Source organism: Phascolarctos cinereus, unplaced genomic scaffold (assembly GCF_003287225.1).
Source record: "Phascolarctos cinereus isolate Bilbo 61053 unplaced genomic scaffold, phaCin_HiC Scaffold_4;HRSCAF=312, whole genome shotgun sequence".
Lineage (NCBI taxonomy): Eukaryota > Metazoa > Chordata > Mammalia > Diprotodontia > Phascolarctidae > Phascolarctos > Phascolarctos cinereus.
Genome location: NW_027555847.1, coordinates 221553902 through 221561809, shown reverse-complemented (window position 1 = coordinate 221561809; position 7908 = coordinate 221553902). Strand labels below are relative to the sequence as shown.

The window sequence follows — 7908 nt, the reverse complement described above, 5'->3', positions numbered from 1 at the left end:
AGAACTGGGTAAAAGTTCAGGGGTCATAGGATTTAAAGCCGTAAAGGACCTTAGAGACGAGAGAGTCCAACAGTATAACTGAAATAAAAATGGGCGAGGGAGTTGTTTTTGTGGTGTAGTGGGAAGAGTGTTGGGCTTGCAGGCGCAAATTTGCAGAATTTTGAGAGTTGAGGCCATCTGGTCCATCCCATACAGGAAAGATGTGCCCAGTATCACCACCTCTGCTGAAAGACCTCCAAGGATGGGGAATCCCATAACTGGGTGGGGGGAGGAAATAATCTATCCCACTTGTTTACACTTGTAGGAAGATCCAATTGTTGGGAAATTTCTTCTGACCTCAAGCCTAAATTATGACCTCTTTGAAACTTCCACCCATTCCGACCTCTGGGGCCAAATAAGCAAGTCTGATCTCTCTTTCACAGAGCATCACTTCTGCCTTTCACATAAGGCGGCCCTTCACGTACTCAAACAATAGCTAGTATGTCTCCCCCTTCTCCTTTTCTTCTACCCCTAGTCATTTCTTCTCCAGGGTAAACATCTCCAGACCCTTCAACTGATCCTCATAAGATCTTAGATTTAGAGCCTGAAAGAATTTGGAGTTTATAGACCATCTAATTCAACTCCTCCATTTTATAGATGAGGAAATTGAGGTCCCCCAAAGTTGAAACGATTTGCCCAAGGTCATATAACTAGTATGTGACAGAGAGGGATCAGAGTGCAAGTCTTCTGGTTTCAGAGCCAGCCACTGTCCAACTTGATATGCTTCTTATACCATAGTATTCATCACTGCATGCAATACTGCAGATAATATCTGATTAGTGAAGAGAGGATACAAATGCAACTGTCCCCTCCCTATTCCTGAAAACTATGCCCCTCTTAATGTAGCTTAAGATCCATATTAGCACACTGATGACTCATATTGAGCTTGGAATCCACTAAAGCTCCCAGATCTTTTTCAGAACTGCTATCTAACCATGCCTCTTCCATCTTGTATTTGTAAAGCTGTGGTTTTTTTTTGGGGGGGTGCACAAGTGTAAGACTTTACATTTATCCTTAATGAACTTAATTTTTATTAGAGTCAGCCTAATGCTTCAGTCTGGCAAAATTCTTTGGGGCCCTGGCTCTGTCATATTAAGTGTCCCTTCTTGTTCGATGTCAGCTGCAAATTTGATGAGCATCTCATCTCATCCATGCCTTTATTAAAGTCATTGATAAAAATATTAAACAGGTCCAAGCACAGATATCTTAGTCTTGAAGTCAGCAGAGCTGAATAAGAATCTAGACTGCATCACCCATGTGATTGTGAGTAATCCACTCACTGAGCCTCAGTTTTCCCACGTGTAAAATAATCATAATACCTGCCTGTCTTCCTTCCTCATCTGGTTTATGAAGAAAGTGCTTTTATTCATTACTTCATAGTCTGGTTCTTATAAAGTCTTTATTTATCATATATTAGAGTGCAGCTGTGGAAATTTTCAGAACTGTTCATTGAGACCAGTATTTATTTGGAAAAAAAGAAATCCTTCTGGAGAACCAACAAAGTACTTTTTCAGCCCAATAAGTTGAATGGGTTTAAGTCTGCTTGCAATGGCTGTGCTTCGTAACTTAACAGAAATGCAGTGACTTGTACTAAATAGGAGATCACTTTGAAATATGATTTGAGGAGACTTGTTCAGTTGTATCTGATTCTTCTTGACTCCATGAATTATAGCATGCCAGGCCCTTCTGTCCTCCACTATCTCCCTAAATCTGTCCAAGCTCATCTTCACTGATTCCATAACATTCTCTATCCACCTTGTCCTCTGCCAAGGAGACTAGTATACAGTCAAGAATTTCTAGTAAGACCACATCTAATTTTCATTTTGTGGATCTTTGCATTTTAATGTGACATAATGATCTACAAAGATACTTAGTCGCCATAGTAATGTTATTGTTTAATCCTGGTGCGTGAATAGGAAAGTATTTTTTAAAATGTTGTGTAAATCTTGAAAGGAATAGGGATCAGACCTGATTTTTCATTGGTGTAAGGACTTACCAGGCGAGGAAAATCCTTCTACCAATAGAGGTCAACACCTTTTTTGCAACTTATAAGAAGCAGGTATGGTGCTAGTAAAGGGTCTGTGGAATTTGAAGCCCAAGAATCTGGATGACTTTGGTAAATTGATTAACTTTTCTGGGCCCTCAGTTTCTTCTTGTAAAATGAAGGGTTAAACTAGATGATTTTTTTCCCAACTCTAAATCTAAACTCCTCTCCAAATCCTAAATAGAATGAAAGCTTTTTGAAGAGGCAGAGACTAAGATAATTCTGTGTTTTCACCCCCAACACCTATTGGAATGCCTTGCTTCTAGAAAGCATATAACCTAAATGTTTGTTGAATTGTTGAATTCAATAGCGGTGTTCAATAACTTCAAGAGAAAAATCTGAAACTAAATTATTATTTTAACATCATAGGAAATAGCCACTGGGTGGTGCTATTGCTCCACTGATATAGTCACAGACTATTTGTACTAGAAGAAAAGGGCCTTGAGGTTAACTAGCCCAATTCCATTGGGTTTAGTGACCTCTCAACAATCTTTGACAGCGTTGACCACACCCTCCTCCTGGGTACTCCACCCTCCTTGTGTTTTTGGTGACCTTCTCTCCTGGTTCTACCTAGCTGATCACTTCTACTTGACTTTCTTTGCTGTATTATAATAATAATGTTAGCTGACATTTACATCATATTTTTTAGTTTACAAAATACTTAACACATCTGATCTTGAGGAAGTGCTGCTTGGCTTACAGGGGTCTAGGGTACTGTACTACTTTCTGTTCTGTATGTGGTTTGGATTCAGTCTGGTCCTGGAGGATTCTGCTTCTAATGAGAGGGAGTTGGACTCTTTTTTTTTCATACTGATATGCTTATTAAATCCCCCTACCCTAGCACCCCCAGAGATGATTTACTTATATCTCGGGTTATGACTTCTATCTAGTCTTGCCAAAAAAGATGGAGTAAAAAGATATACTCAATTTATATGACCTGGCTATGGGACAGGTCATTTATTCCTATACATGCAAGAAATGCTACAAAATAATAATAATAATAATAATAATAATAATAAAATATCACAAGCACATATTAAGAGAACAGAATTCAGTAACAACTTTTAGATACTGGTACAGTTAACTAGGAGGCTAATACTCAGATCTCATCAGAACATAAATCAGTCTTCAGGACTGCTAACTAATCAGTTTATATTTCTCCTTGGCACTGTCCAAACAAACCATTTCTAGTATGTTTGCTGGTAAAACACCCAGACTGGGGCCAGTCCTCTTGTCAGTGGCCATGTCTTCTGATGTATAAATCGTTCTTGCTACTAGCCATTTCTAACCCTATGAGACCCAGGACCTCCAGACCTGTGTAGTTCTAAAGGTCACCTCCAATCCTGGACATGTCCATCTTGAGTTTGCTGCTCAAGTCACCTATTCAAGGAAAGAAAACAAAAAGGGGCAGCCTAAATGTAGTCTGTACAAAGTCCTATGCTTTAACTGTGATGTACTTGTGGCCCCATGGTAGGCTGGGGTGTGACAATGAGCTCCTCTCTCACTGGGATATGACCCTCCAAAGCTGGAGAAGAAGGGAAAGGTGAGTGGACAGGATGCTCCCTTCTATAACATCCATTGAGTCATGTCAGTAATTCTAACTACACAGCATAGCTGGACACAGTTTCCACCCCACCCTTCACCCCCAATAATTCCCTCTCCTTCATTTTCCATGTGATCATCCAGAGCTGGAAATGAACATGGAACATGTTCCATGGGGGAAGGGAGTAGAGGGAGGAGGCACACATACATTATCTTCTATGAATCTTTCAACAGCCTTGTGAGATAGGAACTATAGATATTATTATCTGCATTTTACAGATGAGGAAACTGAAGTATCAGTGGAAAGAGTGCTGACCTTGGAGTCAGGAGGGACCTGGGTTAGAATCCTGCACTTGACACATACCAACTATATTATTTTTGGCAAGTCACTTAACAACCTCTCTGAGCCTCAGTTTCTCTTACCTGTATAATGAGGATAATAATAGTACCTGCCCCTCAGGGTCATTGTGAGGATCAAATGAAATATGAGGTTTTTAAAGAGCTTTGCAAAAGTGCTATATAAATATTAGCTACTGAATAAAGATCTTCCTGACACCAAATACAACAATCTATCCACCACTCCCTACTACTTCTCAACTTGGCCTGTTCATTTTAAAATGAATTTTATGGATATCTTTTGTTTTTATATCATCTATATTTCCCTGTGTATCTGCCCTTCCTTCTCCTCCAAGTGTGCCATATCTTAAAACAGAGAGAAAAAAAAAGTTCAACAAAACTAAAGTGGGACATGATCTTTCTGTGTTCTCTACCCACAGCTCCCCACCTCTGCAAAGAAGCGGGGGAGGTGCTTTCTCATATCTCTTCTCTGCAGCCAAACTCGGTCATTATGAGGTTGAAGCATTCGTTTCAATGGTTTTATTGCTATTGTTCTTTCCAATTTACATTGCTGTAGTCATTGCATATATTATATTTTTCAGTTTGCATCCATTCCTATGTCTTCCCATACTTCTCCATATTTATCATATAGCAACACATTTTTGTAAAGGCAAAGAATTGGAAACAAAGTAGATGCCTGTTGATGGAGGTACGGTCAAACAAATTATGAAACATGAATATGACAAATTATTTCCCTTTTGTGCATCTTTATTCCTTTAACTTCTCAACTTGGCTTCTCTTGTTTTATTGCAGTTACCAGCATTTCTAGAGCTCTCACATAACAGCAGGGAAAATAGGTATCCCTGATTTATTCCTGTATTTATCAGGAAAACTTCTAGTATTTCCCCATTAAGTAAAATGCTTGCTTTAGTAAATAAAAAATGCTTGGTTTTATATAGATACTTTTTATGTTTTTTAAAATCTATGCCTATTCTTTGTAGAGTTTTTAGCATGTTATATTTTGTCAAAGGCATTTTCCACATCTATTAATATGATTATGTGATTTTAGCTATTTTTGTTTTTTAATATGATTGTGTTATTTTCCTAATGTTGAATTATCCTTGGCTTCCTAATATAAATCTAAACTGATGATAATGAATGATTTTTTGATAAATTATTGTTAGTCTTATTAGGATTTTATTTAAAATTTTTGAATTGATATTCATTAATGATGTTGGTTTCTTAAGATATGGAGATTAGGAAACAAGCATGCCTTTCCCAACCAGTGGGGAAAGGAGGAATCCCCAGCCTTAAGTCTCTCCCTCTGGATGATCTCAGCAAGACAGCATCTGCCCATACAGGGTTCATGGCTCAGGTACTGTTGATGCTATCCCATTTTCACTTCCTTGGTGAGGATTCTGCTTTCCCAGTCTCCCAACTCAGCTTCCCAGGGGACCATCTGCACTATCTCCCTCCTGTTCACCTCTCTTCTCCCTTTTAGATGCATTGAGGCCATGGTTTCTGCCCTTCAGGATAATAAGTCTCATCTGTCAATAATAGTCTGCTCCTACGAGTTCACATGAGACCTAACCTCTTAAGGGTTGAGAGAAACATTATGGGGATTTATATCCTGCCTAGCAGACATCACCATTGTGCATTTCTCCTCGGTATCTGAAAGGACATTATGCCAGGAAAGAATACCCTATTTGACAAGAATTGCTGGGAAAATAGGAAAGCAATCTAACAGAAATTAGGATTAGACCAACATCTTATACAAGATACCACAATAATCTCAAAATGGATATATGATCTACATATTAACAGTCAAATCATTAAAAAATGATCAAATAACTTTTAAAAATAGAGCTAGAGGGTGAATTCTTACCCAAATAAGGGACAGAGGCAACAAAAACAGGTAAAGCAGATAATATCAATTACATGAAACTGATAACTTTTGCATGAACAAAATGGATGCAACTTGGATAAAATGGAAAGCAAGTGACAGGAAAATCTTTGTTATCAAATGACTTTTAATAAAGGGCTGCTATCCAAGATTTATAGGCAACTAACAAAAATACATAAGATTACAAGGCATTCCCCAATATTGTCAAAGGATATAAACCAACAGTTCTCAAGAGAATTGCAGGTTACTAACAATTAAATGAAAGAATGCTCCAAATCACTAGAGTACAATGGAGTGAGTGACTGACAAGGCTGGCCAAAGAGGGCCCAATCCCTGGAACATCAATACATTTGTTCTTCCTATTGAGTTACTTGGAGCATCTACAATATCTCCCTGCCTTCTTCCAACGCAACACATGGAGCCTTCGTGAGCCTACTCCCAGCTATGAGTGACTGAAGGAATGTTACTCTGTGAAGTCTCAAATACAACCAGTGCTAGTACCAAAAACCACCGGGGCTGGACACAATAGTGGCTGAGTTCGGTGAAGAGCCAACCCTGAAAAGTAACCTGCTTGATTCCTGTCAACAGCACATTGACAGAGACACTGAAATACTAATCCTTCAAAGAACTAGCCCAGCCAAGCAAGGGAGTGATTCATCCAGAAAGGAGATTAACATTGAGAAGCAAACTTGGTGGGGACTCCAAGAAAGGGGAAAACGCCAAGTGCCAGGAGTTATGAGGTACTCCATTGCCTCACAGGTTCTCTTTATGTGTTCCTCACTAACATGGTGCTTTTTATTATTTTCTAAATTTTTGGCTAAATTGCTTTTATTAGATGGAATATTGACAGAGTATAGGTTACACTTTTTCTAAATTTATCCAATTTTTTAAAAATTGCTTTATTTTTTTCCAATTACACGTAAAAACAAATTTTAACATTCTTTTTTTTTTTTAATGTTGAGTTCCAAATTTTTTTCCTCCTTTCCTCCTCTCTCTACTCATTGGGAAAGCAAGCAATTTGATTTAATTTGATTTAAGCAATATGACATGTGCAATCATACAGAACGTATTTCTACATTAGTCATATTGTGAAAGAAAATACAGAAACATAGTACTTTTTAAAGCTTATCTGTTCTTCTCAGAGACTTTGTATGTTCAAGGAGAGAAGGTGCCTTTAAGTTTTTGAGTACTGTTTGTTCTCAGTAAAAATCCCTTTTATAATAGCTAACTGATATCAGCTGGTTGATTCTAAATTGGAGGAAGCATGCCAGATGGGGACTCATGGAAAAAAAAAAGCATTAGAAGCTACAACCTCTCAAGTTCAGCCTAAAAATCTTTAGGGGAGCAGTAGACATTGCCTTCTGGCAACCCAATCTGCCAGTTGAAATTGGGGTTGGAAGAGAGTCCAGAGAAGCACAGCACTAATAATAACAGAAAGGCGAATCAAAAGAACAAGGAATTTCATCTCATACCAAGAAAACTGGCAAAAACGACAAAGATAGGAAGAGTCAATGTTTAGAGAAGCTGTGGAAAGACAGAAACACTTTTAATGCTCTATTGTTGGAGACGAAAATTGATACAACCATTCTGAGAGGAAAAAATTGTAATTACATGAAGAAAGTGACTAAAATGTCCAAAAGGGGCACTCTGACCCAGAAAGTCAATTGCTAGACTTATATCCTAAGGAAGTCAGTGATAAAAAGAAATATCTCATTTGCACCAAAATATTTCTAGAAGCCCTTTTCTTTATAAAGAACTGAAACAAAGTAGATGCCTATCAGTTGTGGAATTTCTAAACGTGTTATGGTGTAGGAATACAATGGAATATTACTGTGCTGTGAGACATGAAGAATTTGATCAATACAGAGAAGCATGGGAAGACATATGAGCTGATAAGTAAAGTCAGCAAAAGCAAGAATTACTGCTTTTCAAATATCTATGGCACTATAAATGAAAAGAACAAACCAAATGAAAATGAAGGCTATGAAGTTACAAAGACCAAGCTTGGCTCCCAAAGAGATATAAGGTCCTTCTCCATTTTTTG

At 38.0% G+C, this 7908-nt stretch overlaps 1 protein-coding gene across 1 annotated transcript in view; it reads left to right on the top strand.

The window, feature by feature from the left end:
* IQCE (IQ motif containing E) overlaps positions 1-7908 on the top strand; it is an 88936-nt gene that overhangs the window by 1687 nt on the left and 79341 nt on the right. The window lies entirely within an intron of this gene.